This window comes from Lactuca virosa, chromosome 9 (assembly GCF_052849685.1).
Source record: "Lactuca virosa cultivar CGN04683 chromosome 9, Lactuca_virosa_CGN04683_v6, whole genome shotgun sequence".
NCBI lineage: Eukaryota > Viridiplantae > Streptophyta > Magnoliopsida > Asterales > Asteraceae > Lactuca > Lactuca virosa.
The window spans coordinates 94,033,792-94,054,933 of record NC_136434.1 but is presented as its reverse complement, the minus strand read 5'-3'; the positions used below and the strand labels follow the sequence as shown (position 1 = coordinate 94,054,933).

The 21,142-nt window shown below is 40.5% G+C and overlaps 1 non-coding gene across 1 annotated transcript; it reads right to left on the bottom strand.

Annotated features, from left to right (window-relative positions):
• Nucleotides 1-1,789: 1,789 nt before the first annotated feature.
• Nucleotides 1,790-1,896, bottom strand: LOC145141636 (small nucleolar RNA R71). Its single transcript, XR_013722830.1, has one exon. It is a non-coding gene; the product is annotated as a small nucleolar RNA R71 (small nucleolar RNA).
• Nucleotides 1,897-21,142: the final 19,246 nt, after the last annotated feature.

The following is a 21,142-nucleotide window of genomic DNA, read 5'->3' as shown; positions in this document are numbered from 1 at the left end:
TGAACTAATTTCGTTAGTTTCTGTTTGGGGAAGACAATTTTGCTCCTATGGTTTAATTTATTCTTTTGATTAATTGTTAGTTGGTGATATTGTTAAATTAAGCTTGTTAAACACCCTTATGCATTAACCATAACTATTTTCTGTTAATTGCTAAGTGATTAAGCTGCATGAACATCTCTTAATTGCTTATCTCATATAATTTATGTGAACAGAATACTATATGCCTAGGAATAATGAACATGAAACTAGGATTAATTAGAGAATGGGTAAATTAATGTGTGAGCTTGTGTGATACACCATCAACAAGAGGTTAATCGAATCACCAAATTTAATTAGCTAGCTACAAGTTTTATTTAACCCGAATAATTAACCTAGGAAATCTATTAGTTTAATCAACTGGCCATTGCTTGAATTGGTATGTTTTCTAAGGATTAGTAATAGCGAATGCGAATCTAATCACCAGAGTCGGTAACCAATAACAATTAATCTATTATATTATCATAAAAATTAACCATATGAGTAAATAAGTTGAATCTAAACAGAAACCCTCTTTGATCATTGAATTTAGTTTGTCTTTACGTGTTTTCAGCTTTTAATTGAGTAGTTAAGTTTTAGTTAAGTTTCTAGTCTTGCAAAACTAGAGAAACCCCTATTTTCTATTACTTGTTTTTAGTTAATTTTAGTTTTCAGTTTTAATTTTCCGTTCCCTGAGTTCGATACCATATTTATTTAACTACACCATAATTGATAGGTCCACTGCCTTTGTTTGTCAATTTTATAATTAAAAGTAGGATTAAAACTAGTTGAGTTTACACACATCAAGTTTTTGGCGCCGTTGCCGGGGAACGGTTCAAAAATTAGCACTAATTTCTAGTTTTATCGATCCTTTGTGTGAAATTTATCTTGCACAAAGTTATTTTTAGGTAATTTAGTTATTAGGATTAGTTTTCATAGTTTTTTGTTTTAGAAATTTAATTAGAATTTTTTCTGTTTCTGCCTTGAACTCGTCGAGTGCAGTCGACGCTATTCGGCGAGCCCAGCTCTGTTTCACAGTTTTTATTTTTATTTTCTTTTTGTTCTTTTTACGCTTTTTTCTTACTTTGGTTGCAGTTGTTACATGACCCGAGGATCCAATACGTCTTTGGTTCCTCTACTTGAAGACCCGGAGTCCGCTCTAAAGAAGAACAAAGGAAAAGCCGTTGGAGAATCCGCTTCTTCAAAGAACTCACCTTTGAAGAATCTCAAATCCGTTTTTAGCAAGAAAAAGAGCAGCAAATCAGGAGCATCCAGCACCTCTTCATTGGCAAACGAAGACCCAATCAAGGAAGACATCGTGAACGAGTCCGAAAGAGAAGAAAGCGAATTTGAAGAAGGTAGCGATCTAGAAGGTGACTTTGACAATACCATGGCGAACATCGATGAAGTTCCCATGGGTGAATGGAAGAAGAGGATACGGGATGATACCGGCCCGGGACTTGTGCAACTCGCAATTCCCGCGACTGCCACTTTTGAGCATAAGGGTAACATACTTGCTCAACTCAAGGAGATCCCCTTCTACGGAAAAGACCATGAAGATGCCTATAAACACTTGGATGAAGTCAATGATGTAGCTGATTATTTTAATGTTCCAAATGTGCCTCGCGAAACCCAGTTGCTTCGTATGCTTCCAGTTACATTTAAAGGTGCTGCAAAGGATTGGCTCAAGTCACTCCCTCCCGGATCCATCACTACATGGGCTAAGATGAAGGAAGAATTTATTGACCAGTTTTGCCCACCTTCGGAAATAGCCAAGTTGAAAAAAGCTATTGCCAACTTTGAACAACAAGCTGGAGAGTCCCTTTATGAGGCATGGGAGAGATACAAAAGCCTACTAAGGAATTGCCCACATCATGATCTTAATAGCCAACAAGAAGTCTCCATTTTCTATGATGGAGTCAATGTAACAACTAGGCACCTCCTTGACTCGCAAGGACCCCTCACAAAGAAGGCACCCCCGGTGATCAAAGAACTAATTGAAGAATTCTCTAAGCACTCTAGAGAATACCATAACCTAAGGAATGACTTGACTCGAGGGGCGGTGAATTCCATTACCGATGACATGGCAGCAATGATGGCAAAGTTGGAAAGCATGGACCGAAGAATGACTAAGATGGACCAATCCATCCATGCTATTAGGGTAGGATGTGAAAACTGTAGAGGGCCTCACCTTACAAAAGATTGTGATCTTGATGAGAATGGGAACCGAAAGGTACAAGTGTGCTATTCAAGTGGTGATAGGCTTGATGATAATTGGCAAAAACCAAGGAAAGAATGGCTACCATGTGAAGAGTACAAAAAGACAAGGGAAGAAAAGTATAAGCAAAAAGATAGAGGCTTCTACCAAAAGGAGGAACTGGTACATGAAAAGAAATCAGATTTGGAAGACATGCTTACAAGATTCGTATCCGCATCCGAGAAACGACACAATGATACCGATGCTACACTTAAAGATCAACAAAATATGATGATAGAACACCAACTTATGATGAAAGATCAACAAGCTTTGATTAGGAATCAACAAGCATCTATACTCAACATAGAAAAGCAGCTGGGGCAACTTGCACAACAAGTGAATGAGAGAAGACCGGGTGGACTTCCGAGCAATACCGAAAGTAACCCGAAAGGCGCACATATAAACATTGTCACAACTAGGAGTGGGAAGATTATAACCCCTCTGACTCTTATTCAGCATGAAGATCCTACACTGATACAAGAGGATAAGGAAGAACATGCAGAAACACAGATTCCCGACTCGACTCGCCGAGTCGACGGTATGAACTCGACGAGTCCACCAGCTGAACAGAAAATCTAGCCTCCGGTCAAGCCATATCAGCCTCCACTTCCCTTTCCGGCTCGAGCCAGACAAGAAAAAAATGAAGTAGACTACCAGAAGTTTCTGGAACACATAAAGGCTCTTCAGATCAATATGCCATTCATAGAAGCGGTTGCACAAATGCCAAAATATGCAAAATTCCTCAAAGAGCTGCTAACCAATAGGAAAAAGATGGAAGAAGTACAGAAGGTGGTCCTGAATGAAAACTGTTCAGCTGCTATGCTAAACAAACTTCCTAAGAAGAAAGGTGATCCAGGAAGCTTAACATTGCCCTGCCAATTTGGAAACTTAGCTACCATTTACGCATTGGCTGATTCAGGGGCAAGTGTAAATCTCATGCCTTACTCGTTTTTCAAAAAGTTAGATTTTCCAGAGCCAAGGCCCATTCGTATGGCAATTCATCTAGCAAACAAGACGGTTACATTCCCTAGGGGAATATGTGAAGATCTCTTGGTGAAAGTGGACAAGTTCGTATTCCCAGCGGACTTTATGGTTTTAGACATGGAAGCGGATCCCCAAGTCCCGATCATACTCGGAAGACCTTTTCTTAATACGGCAAGTGCTATCGTCGACATGCGAGATTCTAAACTTACCCTTCGGGTAGGAGATGAATCAGTCACATTTGGAGTTGATCAAGCCATGAAGCATGCAAGGAGTAGTGACGACACGACATTTTCAATTGACATGTTGGAAGAATTATTGGACGATTGGAATGAAGATGAGCCAAACAAGTCCACCGTCACATTTGAAAAGAGTTTGATGCAGAAAGGGACCTGCTGGAATTAGAAAGGCTGCTCGAGGAAGCTGATTATAATGATCTGATCAGAAGTGCAGAAAGCTCGACTCGCCGAGTAGCCTCGAACGACTCGACGAGTCCACTCAAAGAACCCCGAACAGTCGCGAATATTACACCAGACTCGACGAGTCCCCTTACAGGACTCGACGTGTTCAACATTCAGAACACAAAAACTGAGCTCAAGGCACTACCAGATCACTTGGAGTACGCATTTCTTGAAGATGGCCAACAAAAACCTGTAATTATAGCTGCTGATTTGGCCGAACATGAGAAGGAGAGCCTTGTGGGTGTACTAAAGAAGAGGCAAGGTGCTATAGCATGGAAGATAACCGACATAAAGGGAATTAGTCCGGCCTATTGTTCCCACAAAATCAACTTAGAAGATGGATCAAAAGCTGTAGTACAACGCCAAAGAAGACTCAACCCGAACATGCAAGAAGTTGTGAAAAAGGAGGTGGTGAAACTATTAGATGCCGGAATCATTTATTCGATCTCCGATAGCCCATGGGTGAGTCCGGTCCAAGTGGTTCCAAAGAAGGGAGGCATGACGGTAGTGGCTAATGAAAATAACGAATTAATTCAAACAAGGACGGTAACCGGGTGGCGTGTTTGCATCGACTATAGAAAGCTAAATGAAGCCACATGCAATGATCACTTTTCATTGCCATTCATCGACCAAATGCTCGAGAGGCTTTCCGGTCATCTATATTATTGTTTTCTCGATGGGTTTTCAGGGTACTTCCAAATTCCAATCGACCCACAAGACCAAGAGAATACCACTTTTACATGCCCGAGTGGAACATTTGCATATACACGCATGCCTTTTGGGTTATGCAATGCACCATCTACTTTCCAAAGGTGCATGATGGCTATCTTTCATGATATGATCGAAAAGTTTATGGAGGTTTTTATGGATGACTTCTCGGTTTTCGGGTCCTCTTTTAAGATTGCTTGTCCAACTTGGATCTAATGCTAGCAAGATGTGAGAAGACCAACCTTGTTCTCAATTGGGAGAAGTGTCATTTTATGGTGAAGGAAGGCATTGTGTTGGGTCACAAGATTTCTAAGAATGGGATAGAGGTGGATAGAGCAAAGGTTGATACGATAGCCAATTTACCACCTCCAACAAATGTCAAGGGGGTAAGAAGCTTTCTAGGCCATGCGGGATTTTATCGCCGATTTATTAAAGATTTTTCAAGGATTGCTAGGCCCTTGACTCAATTACTCTTGAAGGACGCCCCATTTGATTTTTCCAAGGAGTTTCATGAGGCATTTCATTTGCTAAAGGAAAAATTAACCACTACTCCTATCATGATAGCACCAAATTGGAATTTTCCTTTCGAGCTAATGTGTGATGCTAGTGATTATGCTGTGGGTGCTGTTTTAGGGCAAAGGGTTGATAAACATTTTCAACCAATCTACTACGCAAGCAAGACAATTAATCCTACCCAAGAGAACTACACTACTACCGAGAAGGAGCTGTTAGCAGTGGTATACGCTTTTGACAAGTTCCGGCCATACTTAATCTTATCTAAGACAATTGTTTTTACCGATCACTCCGCGTTGAAGTATCTATTTGCCAAGCTAGATGCGAAGCCCAGATTGATACGTTGGGTCCTACTTCTACAAGAGTTTGATATCGAAATATGCGATAAAAAGGGGATGGAAAACGTAGTTGGCGATCACATATCAAGACTAGAGAACCCACTTTTGGAGAAGTTAGAAGAAGATAAAATTGGGGATGATTTTCCCGATGAGTATATCTTGGTAGTAGCGGGAGAAGTGCCATGGTTTGCGGATATAGAAAATTATTTAGCAACCAATTACATCCCAAAAGATTTCACTCGTCAACAAAAGAAGAAATTCTTTTCGGAATTTAAATACTACTTTTGGGACGAGCCATACCTTTTCCGAAGCTGCGCGGACGGAATGATAAGAAGATGTGTATTCGGGAAGGAAAGTCAAGAAATTTTGGCACACTGCCATAGTGGACCCGCCGGAGGACATCATGGAGCACATTACACCGCGAAGAAGATTTTTGACATTGGATTCTATTGGCCTACAATTTTTAAGGATGCTGCTCAATATGTCAAGGAATGTGACTCATGCCAAAGAGCGGGGAATATATCATCCCGAAATGAAATGCCCCAACATAGCATCCAAGTGTGTGAAATATTTGATGTGTGGGGGATTGACTTCATGGGACCCTTTCCCATGTCTAAAGGAAATAAATATATCTTGGTGGCGGTTGATTACGTGTCTAAGTGGGCGGAGGCACAAGCATTACCCACTAATGATGCTCGGGTGGTGGTACGATTTTTAAAGAAATTATTCTCAAGATTTGGAGTTCCTAAAGCTCTCATTAGTGACCGGGGCACTCATTTTGCAAATGATCAATTGGCCAAAGTATTAAAAAGATATGGGGTGCAACATAGGTTCTCAACATCATATCATCCACAAACAAGTGGCCAAACCGAAGTAACAAATAGGGCGTTAAAAAGAATTTTAGAGAGATCGGTTGGAGGTAACCGGAAGGAATGGTAGGAAAAATTAGATGATGCACTTTGGGCTATCCGAACGGCTTTTAAGACACCTATTGGTACTACACCATATAGGCTAGTCTATGGAAAAAATTGTCACTTACCGGTTGAAATAGAGCACAAGGCTTATTGGGCATTAAAGGTGTGCAATTTTGATTTGGCTGAACTTAGAACTAACCGGTTAATGCAAATGAATGCCTTGGAAGAGCTTAGGAATGAAGCTTACACTAGTTCCTTAATTTACAAAGAAAAGACCAAGACTTGGCATGATAGAAGATTGAAAGGTAATAAAGACTTTAAAGAGGGACAAAAGGTGTTACTCTTCAATTCAAGGCTTAAACTATTTCCGGGCAAGCTTAAGACACGATGGGATGGTCCATTTATAGTAAAGAAATTTTTTCCACATGGAGCTATTGAGCTAATATCAAGCGATGGAACTCCTTTCAAGGTCAATGGTCATAGGGTGAAAAGATATGAAGAAGGAATTCCGAGATATGAAGAACTTGAAGAAGGGCTGCTGATGGAAGGGATTACATAAATGTAAGCGGGAAGGAGTCCAGCTAATGACTCCTTAAAAAGAAGCGCTTCCGGGAGGCAACCCGCGTTTAGAGTTTGCTTTCTTTTTCTTCTCTTTTTTGTTTTTTTTTATTTTCATTTTGCTTTGGATTTGTTTTTATCAATCTTCTTCTGTGTTTAAAATGATTGCTTGAGGGCAAGCAATGCTCAAGTGTGGGGTGGCATACATTTTATTTTGCAAACTCAAATTTTTCACAGAATGAAAAACTCAACGAGTCTCTAAGTCTACTCGGCGAGTCCATTTCAAAAATCCCGAAAAATCGCTGACTTAAGCATTTACTCGCCGAGTAGGTCCGCCTACTCGACGAGTCCATATATTACCCGAAAAAAAATTATTTTACATTCTGTAAAAGAGGGGTTTTTACCCTAATTTGCAAACAGTTTCAGCCATTCATACGAGCCGCCACCCCCATACTCGACGTGCACTCTCTCAAGCCTTCATCTTGAATCTTCTCTTCTTTTGCGAATTCAACCAACAAGGTAACAACTTTAGTTCTTAATCCTTTACAAGTTTCGATCTTTGGTGAAATATCACCCTTAATTTCTGGAAAATCCCGATTTTGGGAAGACTTGGATTTTAGGGTTTTGATTTTTGACAAATTAGGACGTTTTAGACGTAATTTTTTACAATCATATGCTCCTGGAACATTCCGAAGCAAACCCCTGCAATAATTTATGGATTCGGATGGATAATTTCATCAGAACAGATTTGGACTCCCGCAGTTCGTCCTACTCGCCGAGCAGTTCGTGGACTCGGCAAGTCCATGCTGTTGATGCCCAATATTCTGCCATTTTTAATATTTTCGGTATTTTGCTTGTGGTTTTCTTGTTTCTCTGCTGTGTAGGAACCATGTCTAGGAGAGGTCAAAGCTCAAGAGGAGGTGGTTATGGGGACATCCCATGGTTGACTTTTCCAAGCATCACCAACAAGTCTTCACTCACACGAACAAAAAGCAAGCTGGAGGCTTTGAAGCGGAAGGAAATATATGTTCCTAATGAGTTGGACTGGTCCTGGATAGGGCAAACTGGGTTGGAAGAAGCGCTGAACCATTATTTGGTCAAGTCTTGTGAAGTTAATGGGCTACAAATAATCTGTGACGGGTGGAGTCGGTTGTTCAAGCTTCAAGAACCCGTGTATCAAGAGCTTTGCTGGGAGTTCTTTGCCACCATCTCTTTCCGGGGTGGTGATGACTACTATAATCCGAATATTATTTCATTCTGCCTTGGAGGAGAGTTTCGCCAGTGCAGCATTGCAGAGCTGGCATGGAGGCTTGGTATTTATGATCAGAATGAGATCATGTCCGAGGCTTTTGAGTCATTTTTGGAGCAGTGCCACAAAGACCTGCCCGAGGATGTGGTTGCCTCTACTTGGTGGACCACCATTTCCAACCGGGTTTACATTCCTTCATCCGCCCAAAAGGGGAGCATCCGTTCCCTGATTCATTACTTAATACATCGTCTGATCGCGAGCTCTATAAACATGCGAAAGGATGACGATAAAGTCCCCACTCTCGACATCTTTTACATGTGGAGTATTATCACTCCTAATGTATTTTGCAATTTGCCATATTGCATGGCAAAATACTTGGCAAAGGGGGCAGTGAAAGAGCGGGTGACTTCAAAAATCAATGGCGGTATGTTTGTTACAAGGCTCGCGATAACTTATGGTATTTTGGACCGACAAGAGGCACGGGCATTGACTATGATTCCTAGTCCTCCCTTCAGCACAACATTATTCAGGAGGGCTAGGATCATTGAGGATTATGGAGGGGGGCATGTTAGTATTCCAAATGATGATGAACCGTTAGTGTCGGAAGAACCGGGAAGGAGGGTAAGGCAAATGAGAGAGCGGGTGCCACAAGACCCACCGGTTATTCCGGTGGATGAGGAGCTACCTATGGATTGGTATAATGTTGAGCTGCGAAGATACCAAGACGACCTCGGGCGGGGCGTGAACTATGTCAATGAGTCATTTGCTTATTTATTTGAGCAATGCATTTTGCGCCAAGGCCCGGATTCCCGTATGTGTCCAGTTGGGATGAAAGGGTGCAAGCGAGAAGAAACCAAGCGGACGGAAGTGGAGCCGGAGGAGATGAAGAGGAGGAGGAGGATTGATGCTTTATTTTATTGTGTTTTTGATGTTTAAGACTATTTACTTTTCTTTGTTTTGGGTGTTGAACTTGTAGGATGTTTAAGTAGGAATTTGTTTTCTTTTATCACTTGTGGTTGTTTTCTTTTCAGAATGAAGGATTGGATGCATGCAAGAGTCTCAATTGTTAAGGTTAGAGTGAGGATCGGGTCTAGATGAGAATGTGCATGAGTTTAGGGTCGAGTCCGTTCTCAAGGAAGGTCTTAGAGTGTTATTTGTTGAAGAAAAATGAAGAAAACACACTGAGTTATCATACCCAGCCATATCAGAAACGGAACCCAAAAGCAGAATATATATATTTCTCACTCAGCGATGGACTCGCCGAGTGCACATTATCTACTCGACGAGTCCTAGTTCAATTGCACGATTTTTCTGCTTGATACGTTGCTGCTCATCGAGTTTCCGTATAGACTCGACGAGTTTATCACTTTTCGTTCTCAAGGCTTATATTCTGCTCATATTCACTACGAGTCTCGCTCATATGCCTTAGAGTTTGATTCCTGAAGATTTCCGAGTATCTTTCCTGCAGTTTTGGAGCTTTCAAACACAAGATATGACCCCAAGGCATGGATGAGCTGTTCCCATATCTAAAGTCAGTTGAAGATGGAGCTAAATTGAAGAATATCAACCTCGCGACTACTATCCCAGGGGAGTTTGTTCCAATTCCTTCTTTATTTTATTGTTCTTTATCATGCATAATATGCAATGGGGACATTGCATAAATTAAGTGTGGGGTAGGGGGTTGGTTATATTAGTTAAATTAGTAAGATTAGAATCCTAATTCTAGGTATAATTTTAAAATTGCTAGGGGTTAATTTAGAAAATTTTGGTAAAAACAATTAGGATTCCATGCTTGTGTTATGTTTGATGATTCTATGAGGACCCAAATGTTTAGTTGAGCCTATATACGTTATAATGCATTTGTGGCCCCTTTTATTCTAGTGAAATCATGGAACAAAAACACAACCTCGCTTAGTTTGAGGGATGCAATATGTTTAGCATCGTGTACCAGAAATGTATCCAGGAAAATTTTTATCTTTAATCAATAAAGGTTGAAGTTGAGCGCCCTTGCTTAAGCATGTAGGAATTGAGTGAAAAAAAAGCGAGATACATGTAAAAAAAGAGAGAATTACAAGAAAAGTTGTAAGAATTTTGGAGCAGTTAAAGTGAAGATCAAAAGATCAAAGTTCTAAAGAAATTCAAAAGTTGAAGATACCAAAAATCAAAAATGTGGCAAATTTGAAGAATTCAAAGAAATCAAAGTTCAAATTATCAAGAAGGTGAAGAATTCCAAAAAGCTCCATAGTGGTATCGAAGAATTGTAATTTTTAGATTATGTATGCTTGGGTTGCTCAACCAAAAACACCTTGAGACTAGGAGGTTTTATGCGGATGGATTCGGAGGGATGCATAAAATGAGCATTGTTCAAAAGAAGTGGGCGAGTGTTTATGAGGATTGTGAGTATTTAGGATGAGGGGGGTCGTTTAGGAAAAATTTAGACACAAATGCATGCGTTGCGGTCTTGGCATAATGGCTGGGTTTGATTGGGATTGTCTTATGTGGTATTAGTGTGCTAAGATTCAGTTTTGCTTGAGGGCAAGCAAAAGTCAAGTGTGGGGTATTTTGATATTTGCATATTTAGCCATATATTTAGTATAGATTTTTATCAATTATTAGCTAATTATTTGCATATTATGGACAAAAGGTACTTAATATTGTTCAAATTATATTTTCAGTCCAAAAAAGAAGCTCGGAAGCAAAAGGAAGCAGGAGACATGAACGAAAGCTCGGGAACGAAAGAAAGAAGAAAAAGACTTAATTCTGAAGCTACTCGGCGAGTAGGGTCGTCTACTCAACGAGTAGACACGAAGGTTCACGAAGAAATACGAGAAGTCCTTGCCGCATACGGATTCAACAAGGGGACTCGTCGAGTCAGTTATCTACTCGACGAGTAGCCCCTGTTTTGAGAAAACTATAAATAAACTTCACAAACCCGAATTGAGGACTCTCTGGATTTTTGGTGGAAACACTTGGCGATCAAGGAAGCCCTTGGAGCTCTGGAAAACGTTGAAGAACCCTAATCCTTCATTCTTAAGAGATTAAGGCACTTTAGGTTTAATTTTCCACTTTACCTTTGAGTAGAATTATGTTAGGTTTATTTGAATTCGTTTTTAAGCTTTCATACACTGAAATCATGAACTAATTTCGTTAGTTTCTGTTTGGGGAAGACAATTTTGCTCCTATGGTTTAATTTATTCTTTTGATTAATTGTTAGTTGGTGATATTGTTAAATTAAGCTTGTTAAAGACCCTTATGCATTAACCATAACTATTTTCTGTTAATTGCTAAGTGATTAAGCTGCATTAACATCTCTTAATTGCTTATCTCATATAATTTATGTGAACACAATACTATATGCCTAGGAATAATGAACATGAAACTAGGATTAATTAGAGAATGGGTAAATTAATGTGTGAGCTTGTGTGATACACCATCAACAAGAGGTTAATTGAATCACCAAATTTAATTAGCTAGCTACAAGTCTTATTTAACCCGAATAATTAACCTAGGAAATCTATTAGTTTAATCAACTGGCCATCGCTTGAATTGGTATGTTTTCTAAGGATTAGTAATAGCGAATGCGAATCTAATCACCAGAGTCGGTAACCAATAACAATTAATCTATTATATTATCATAAAAATTAACCATAGGAGTAAATAAGTTGAACCTAAACAGAAACCCTCTTTGATCATTGAATTTAGTTTGTTTTTACGTGTTTTCAGCTTTTAATTGAGTAGTTAAGTTTTAGTTAAGTTTCTATTCTTGCAAAACTAGAGAAACCCTTATTTTCTATTACTTGTTTTTAGTTAATTCTAGTTTTTAGTTTTAATTTTCCGTTCCCTGAGTTCGATACCATATTTATTTAACTACACCACAATTGATAGGTCTACTGCCTTTGTGTGTCAATTTTATAATTAAAAGTAGGATTAAAACTAGTTGAGTTTACACACATCAGACCTCATGAACCGCATGTGTAGACCGATGTTAGACCGGTCTGTGATAGTGTTTATTGATGATATCGTGGTTTACTCCAAGACGCGAGAACAGCATGAGGAGCATCTGCGAGAGGTTCTGGAGACTTTGAGAAGGGAGAGCTTGTATGCTAAGTTCTCCAAGTGTGAGTTCTGGTTGCGCGAGGTGCAGTTTCTCGGGCACCTTATCAACCAGAATGGGATATCAGTAGACCCGGCCAAGGTTGAGGCCATGATGAGGTGGGAAGTTCCGATGTCACCATCTGAGATTCGAAGCTTTTTGGGATTGGCAGGCTACTATCGGAGATTCATTCAGGAATTCTCCAAGATAGTCGTGCCCCTGACCAGGCTGACGAGGAAAGCCGTGGTCTTTCGCTGGGGGCCTGAGCAGCAGGCCGCATTCGAGACACTGAGACAGAGATTGTGCGAGGCGCCAATCTTAGCCCTGCCAGAGGGCATGGAGGATTTTGTAGTATATTGTGATGCGTCCATTTCAGGTTTGGACGCGGTACTGATGCAGAGAGGGCATGTTATTGCATACGCTTCAAGGCAGTTGAAGCCTCACGAGGCGAATTACCCAACGCATGATTTGGAGCTGGGGGTTGTTGTTTTTGCCCTCGAGATTTGGCGTCATTACCTCTATGGTGTTCGTTGTACCATTTACACGGACCACAAGAGTTTGAGGTACCTCATGGATCATCCGAACCTGAATATGAGGCAGCGTCGGTGGCTGGATGTGGTGAAGGATTATGATTGCGAGATCCTCTACCACCCGGGGAAGGCCAATGTCGTGGCCGATGCGCTTAGTCGCAAGGCAGCGCCAATCAGGGACATCTGTCTGAGGATGACAGTGGTGACTCCACTGTTGGAGCGGATCCGGGAGGCTCAGCAGGAGGCTATGAAGGAGGAACATCGGAAGAGCGAACGTATAGTGGGCCAGGTTTCCTCCTTCGACTATGATAGCCGAGGGTTATTGACTCTTCACCGTAGGGTGTGGGTCCCTTTTCATGGAGGCGTACGCCAGATCCTGATGGAGGAGGCACACAAATCCAGATTTTCTATCCATCCCGGAGCGACGAAGATGTATAGAGATCTTCGTCTTGATTATTGGTGGCCCTGCATGAAGCGGGACGTAGCATGGTATGTGGAGCGGTGCTTGACCTGCAGGAAGGTCAAGGCCGAGCACCAGAGGCCGCACGGCAAGATGCAGCCGTTAGATATTCCCTTGTGGAAATGGGAAGATATTATCATGGATTTCGTTACCAAGCTTCCCAAGACTGCACGGGGAGTGGATTCGATTTGGGTAATCGTGGATCGGTTGACCAAGAGTGCCCATTTTATACCGATCCAGGAGAGCATTTCGGCTGAAAAGTTGGCCGACATCTATATCCGAGATGTGGTAGCTCGGCACGGAGTGCCAGTTTCAGTGATTTCCGACAGGGATGTGCGGTTCACTTCCAGGTTTTGGAAGAAGTTCCATGACGAGTTGGGTACTCGTCTGCATTTTAGCACCGCCTTTCACCCGCAGACGGATGGTCAGAGCGAGCGGACCATCCAGACGCTAGAGGATATGCTGCGGGCATGTGTTTTAGACTTCGGAGGTAGCTGGGATACCTACCTTCCGTTGGCGGAGTTTTCGTATAATAATAGCTATCATGCGAGTATCGACCGTTCTCCCTTTGAGATGTTATATGGGAGGAAGTGCATAACCCCGATATGTTGGGGTGAGGTTGGCCAGAGGGTCATGGGGAGCACCGAAGTGGTGCTCAAGACGACAGAGAGGATTCAGCAGGTTCGGAGCAGACTTCAGACTGCTCAGAGTCGGCAGAAAAGTTATGCCGACAAGCGCCCGGACCTGGAGTTTCAGGTCGGGGATATGGTTCTCCTGAAGGTGTCGGCATGGAAGGGCGTCATCCGATTCAGGAAACGGGGCAAGTTGCGTCCCAGGTATATTGCACCCTTTAGGGTTATAGCCCGGGTGGGAAAGGTGGCATATAGGTTGGATCTGCCAGCCAAACTCAGTCAGATTCATAGCACTTTTCACGTCTCCCAGTTACGGAAATGTTTGGTGGACGACTCGGCAGTGATACCATTAGAGGATATTCAGGTCGATGACAACCTGAATTACATTGAGCGGCCTGTAGTGATTCTCGACCGGAAGTCGAAGGATCTGAGGAACAAGAGGGTGGAGCTAGTGAAGGTGCAATGGCAGCACCGGAAGGGCTCGGAATGGACCTGGGAGCCGGTGGATGAGATGATGGAGCATTACCCAGAGCTTTTCCAGGAACGAGCAGCAGACTTCGAGGACGAAGTCTAAAATAAGTGGGGGAGATTTGTAGCACATGGTTCCTGGTATGTATTGTATTTAAGTAATTTCGCATTTTTGGCCTGGGGCTCGGCGAGTTGAAGGCCCAACTCGCCGAGTAGAAGCGGGATGAGACGCGGGATTTAAGTGATGGACTCGTCGAGTCGGGTCCCGGACTCGACGAGTAGGCTCTGTACAAAACCCTAATCTGAGGGTTTACACCCTATTTAAACAACCTTATATAGCCTCCATCGCCCCTTTATGCTCCCAGAAACCCTCCATAGCAAACCCTAAGTGTTTTGGTGCAAGATCTAAGGCTTTTGAGTGATTTTTGTGGGTTTTGACCTCAAAGAAGGAGGAAGAACAAAGAAGGATCAAGAGGAGACTGAAGGATTCGAGTTTGGTTCATCATTTGCAGTCTTTGAAAGGTATAAAGTCTTTACCTTGCTTGCTTGTTTGTTAGATCCCTTTTTGGGGAAGAATTAGGGATTTTTAAGCCATATGAGGTAGCCAACCATGATTGCAAACATGGTTGGGGGTCAAGACTTCGGATCTAAGTCTTAGGAGGGGTCACAAGGCAGATTTGGGTTGCTTTTGCACTCAAGGAAGGACCCATGCAACATAAGAGCCATTTTAGAGCCTTTTAGGCTCAAAAGTCCCATGCATGCATGTAAAGTTCGAAACTTTGCGTGCTAGATCGAGCTTAGGGGCTTGGATCTATCTTTTCGTCAAAAGTTGTACATCAGAAATCGAGGATTTAGGGTGTGGACGTTATCGACTCGGCGAGTCCGTTCTTGGGACTCGACGAGTCCAAGGCATAAAGTCCCATGTCTGTTGAGGGTCAAAAGAACTCAGTTGGGTGTTAGAAAGCTTGTAGAAGGTCCGAAGGAGTGACCCAATGTATTGGACTTAGCCTTAGACCAGGAGTTCATGGGACTCGACGAGTGCTAGAACAGAATCGTCGAGTCCAAGGCAATCTCCTTATGATTGAAGATGAACTCGACGAGTTGTTCATACAACTCGGCGAGTCAAGGTCAGAACTTGTTCATCAGATGAAGGTGAACTCGACGAGTTGTTCATACAACTCGGCGAGTCGGATGAAGGTTCATTCGATGTTCATATCGAAGAGGAACTCGTCGAGTCGTCGCTAAACTCGACGAGTAGGGTCGTGGATGAAGACAGTTGAAGAGATAGAGACTCGACGAGTTGGCGGCCCAACTCGGCGAGTCGGGTCAACTGGAAGTTGACTTTGACTTTGACTTGGACTTGGTCAGGGGTAAAATGGTCATTTTACCCTAAGAATAGATATCAGACTCTGATTAAGTGTTTTGTGGGGATTATAGCAGGAGGATTTCCGGAGCAGTAGCAGACAGAGAATTTCCGCACAGATTATCAGCAGCTACTCGTTCGAGGTGAGTTACCTTCCAGTAGCGGTGGGTCTACGGCCACAATGCCGGCCCACCAGTAGGAGTTGTATGATTGGATGATTGTCTTTGTGATATTCATCTAGGTTTGCTACCACCTGATATGTTATATGCTAGCACGATATGTATATGTGACAGTAGTAGAGTCCGGTTGTTAGGACCGGAGGGTAGGCCAGACACCCTAGATATGTCTGACAGTATGTGATGATATGATTATATGCTGGCATGATATGTTATATGTGATAGTGGTAGTAGGGAGGGAATAGTCCTCAAGTTCGGTTGTTAGGGCCGAAGGGTAAGTCGGACACCCCAGAAACGTCTAACAGTATGTTTACGTTATGACATATGTGATAGTAGCAGTAGGGGGTGGAATAGTCCCTGAGGTTCGGTTGATAGGACCGAAGGGTAGGTCAACACCCCAAAATGGCTTGACATGGGTAGGTCAGCACCCCAGAATGGCTTGACACGGGTAGGTCGGCACCCCAGAATGGTCGTACTGGGTAGGTCGGGCACCCCAGAATTGCCCGGCAGTATGAATGTGATATGTCTATATGGTATGTGGTATGATGGGGGAACTCACTAAGCTTTGTGCTTACAGTTTTAGTTTTTGGGTTTCAGGTACCTCTTCGTCTAAGGGGAAGGAACCGGCAGTGTAGCAGCGCATCACACACACACATGATTTCCGCATGGAATTTTCTGGGATTGTACTCTGATATGTTATTATTTTATGACTTGGGTTTTCAGACATGATACATTGTTTTATGAGATGATGTGTTTTCACAGTATTTTCTTCTGAATGTTTTTATGAGACAGTTAATTAAAAAGAAATTTTTGGACTTGAAAATTGGGATGTTACAAGGAAGGTCGTTTGGAAAGTTAGAATGGATGGATTAAAGGATTATGGACTGAATGCATTAAGATGTCCCAATTTTCTGTAGTCACGACGTGACCATATGGAGGTCACGATGTGACGATGGGTTTTCCCAATTGTTTTGGAGGGACTCTTTCACGGCGTGGGGGCATGATCATCACAACATAACAATGGTTTTGATCATAGATAAGTTGTTCAAATTTGAGTTTTTGGATCGGGGCTGAGTTTGTTAGCCACGACGTGACCAAAGGTCGGTCATGACGTGAGTACCGGCTGTTAACTTTGACTTTGACCGTTGACTTTTGGCATGGGTTGAATTTTGGTCAAATTTCTAGTTTTAGAAGGTAGACTAAGGATTTACGTTGTATGGTTTTAGTAGGATGTGTTTAGCACCCGTTCGTTGGTTGTGAGAGTTGTTAGTTAGTGATTTCGTCGACAAGGCGAGTCTTCTCACTATACTATGTAGGATGTTTTTTTGTCTTTGTGATAATTGCATGGAAGACCTGGTGGTAGACCCTGGCATATGTATGAAAGACCAAGTGGTGGCTCCTGGCAATTGTATGCAAGACCAAGGTCTGGCCCCGACAATTATATGTATAATGCTAGTTGTTCTTGTGATGCTTGCATGGAAAACCAGGAGGTGGCTCTTGACACTTGTTCGTAAGACCAAGATTTGGTTGTTGGTGTGGCAAGAAAAGACCATGATTTGGCTTATGGATGATAGTGACAGTAAGACTATGGGTGACCCATATCATTCCTTATCCTATGTATGGTATGTGGTACTTTGGGGAACTCACTAAGCTTTGTGCTTACGGGTTTCTGGTTTAATCATTTTCAGGTACTTCGAGTTCCAAAAGGAATGACCCGGCTTGACTGTACAACATCCCCTGATGGCTTTTCCGCACTGATTGTTATTGTTTTACTCTGATGTTTAAAAGATACATTTTACTCTGATTAGTTTCAGGACAATGGCTGTATGGATTTGATAGTTTAAAAATGAAAATTTTTGTTGGTAATTTTGGGACGTTGCAACAAAATTGTCAAAATGGATAAACTCTTAATCTATTATTCTAAAGTTGTTAAACTTTTAATATGATATGTAGTTTTGACTATTAAACATCATGTTAATCTGATGGTCTAAATAACAATAAGATTTATTAAATTTTGATTATTTTTTTTAATAATTTAGGGACTTAGGGACCTCAATTAATTTCCTCCTACACCGATTAATCCTTTAACCTCATTCAACCAACTAGTTAACGCCGAATATTTTTTATAACCTTATTTTGGCCTTACTCATGAAAAAAATACATAAAACTAAGCAATTATACATGACTTAATATTAGAGGATTATGTTGGTGCTTTGTTTCACTAATTGTATTTAAGTGTAATGGGTTGACTTGTTGACAAAAAATAATATTGATGAATATTAAACAAGTAAGGAATGTGCGGAGTGCACACTTGTTTAAGTTTATTCAAGATTAAAAGTAGACTGTCATTTAGGGGCGAAGCCCATAAACGAACGGGGGTTCAGGGGCAGCGCCCCTGGGAGCGGGGTCCAAGGGGCAGAGAAGGTTTTTAACCAATTTTTGGTCAGGTACTCACGAAATTCATACATATCATTCTTTGTTCTTTTCTCTTCTGAGTCTTATCCAATCAAATATTAAGGAGTACCACCCAAATACTTTGATTTGATAGTGAAATCACAAGTCTCAGAATATCCAAGTGCCTTTATTACCCCGATTTTCTAACAGATTACAGTTCCATTAATAGAAACTTTTTTTTATCATTTCAAAGAAGGTGAAATTCATCAAAAGATTTTAAGTCTAACAGTATCAGGAGTTATGGCCGGTGATAAAAGGGGGGGGGGGGGAAGAAGGGCTACTGCACAGGGCCCATTTTTTTCAGGGGCCCATTTTTTTTTACTATATTATTTCATCCCAAAGCAAAGATTGTCCAATACTCCAATACCAGAAGGCAACATCGATCGATCACACTTCAACGACAACATCCGGGAGGAGGGTTACTGTGATTCTTTGAAGGGTCAATTTATGCACTGCTGCAGACTTACTACTATTCTACTGATTTCTAATCAGGTAAGTAATCGATTAATTGATGTTATCCAAATCTTCAATTCCTGTGTTGGATCAGTTTGAAATTGAATGTCAAAATCAAAATGTCAATTATTGAGTTGAATTATCAATTTGTAATCGAAATATTGAGTGTCGATTATCACTTATGAGTTTAATTAATATCAATTTGCATTATCAGATACATAAATTACTCAATCAGAATGTCGATTATCAGTTTCTATTTGAATACTTGAGTTGAATTGAACACTTAATGTAATAATGTTGAATGGTTGATTGTTGATTTGTTGAAATCGTCTAATCGATCATTTATGTATGATGTATTTATGTTATCGGATCAGAATTCAGAAATTAAATATTAATACTTCTACTTATCATATTTCTAGTTTTGTTTTGTTTCTTCCACTTATCAAACAAGGTCAGAAAAGGGTTTAGGGTTAGAAAAGGATTTCAATAGAATGATAATCAAGGTAGATCAAAACTTAATCAATCTACATTTTGTTCCACCTGATTGACAAAGCATGGATGTCTTATAGCATTTACGTTTTCCAAAAGTCCAAGTTTCACAAAATCAACAATGGGATAATCCAAAAAGAACACTTCTAGTTTAGGCACAAAACTGAGAAGAAATGCATTTGATTCAAGTAAATATATTTGTTCTAAGTTCTAGGTTCTAAGAGAGACCAAAATAACTTAGTGTGCACTCCAAAATAATGAAAGACCTTAAATTTTAACATCCCAAATTTCAGTTTCAAAAGCTCCAAATTTTTGAACTTACACAACAAAGAACACTGAAGGGCTGATAAGTTATGGATTACATCTAGGAAATCTTCCAATTTGGTCACAAAAACTAACAAACATTTATCAAAATAGAAAACATTGCTACAACTTCAACAAGCCATTTAAGGTGCATATAACATACATGGTGACTTGTTATCGTCGTTTTAAAAAAAACTTTAGTTTATATAATTTAATTCGTTTAGGGCCCAAGGACCTTTTTTTCTGGCTCGTCCGGGACATTGGAATCCTCAGGGTTGGCCATGTCATGAGTTGATGGATAAGTGTACATCAACCACAGGTTGAGGGTTCAACTCCCGCTTTAGATGAAATGCCTACGTTTAGAAATAAAATAATGGGTGGATGTATAAGTCATTCTAAAAAAAGATTAAATGTATTGAGTTTCTGGGAAAAAAGAAATAATGATATCAAAATAGGCAACTCTGATGCCATAAAGGACCATGAAACACTTGTCTTTCATTATGTCAATCGTGACAATTATATATGGGGCAAATGACTTATAAAGGAAACCTGTTTCAAAACTGTTCCGAAAACACCATCCAAGTTTGTTATGCTCAAAAAAACACCATACAAGTAAGTTATTTGTACCAAAAACACCAACAAACTACATACTTTGTTCAAATGTCACCCTTATGGTAATTGACATTTACCGGTAAAAATTAATTATGGGAAAAAAACAAGAGAAAATGACTCAGTTGGGTAACCATGTTTCAAAATCGTTCAAAAAACATCATCCAAGTTAGGTCTGATAAAAAAACACCAATAAAATATACATTTTGTTCAAATGTTACCTACTAATAACCAACTCTTGTAGGTTAAAGGATGATTTGGCCTAATTATTGGTGGCATGACATAATAATTTGTGACATGACAGTAGTTGATACAATCCTACTCTAAAGATTAATATAGGGCTTCTTCATGAGCGAACGACTGAAATTTGTGAAAACAAGGGAATAAATGTCCATAAGTAGCTCAAGGAATGAAATTTTTGAAAATTGGAAGATGCATAATAGTTTGCAATCCATTCTAGTTTAGTCGTGACCTATAGCTATGCAAGATGCAAACAAGTATATTTCACAACACTACAAATTGGCATAAATATTCATTAAGACATTTTTGTAGCCACATTACAAATTGGCATACATATTCAAAAAAGTATATTGCTCAAGATTATTATGCTACCATAGCAAAATCTCTCTCTCTCACACACACACACACATATACATATACATATATATATATATATATATATATATATATATATATATATATATATATATGTTAGGCGTGTCAAACCCAACAAATAAAGGGGTACAAATGACTCCAAAAACACTGTTACTTTGCACTAAAAACGTAATACAAGGTAAGCAGGGTCGATCCACAGAGACACGGGACAAATGCTTATATCTTTTTGCGCAAGGTACAATATGATCACAAAAGAGGGGGATTTAAATGCAATGATTCAAATAAGAGCTAATTTAATGAGTAAGCAATTGATTAAGTGAAATAAGTTCAAGATTTGTAAGTACTCCAACTCTATGCAAGACAAATTAGCAATGTGATTCCATGGATGACAAGATATTTGTTTAATTCTATCTAAGTTGGTACTTGAAAGTGTTAACAAGCTCTAACACTTCCCATTCACCACAATAATTAACCAAAACAAGCTCTTTGATTAATCCTAACCT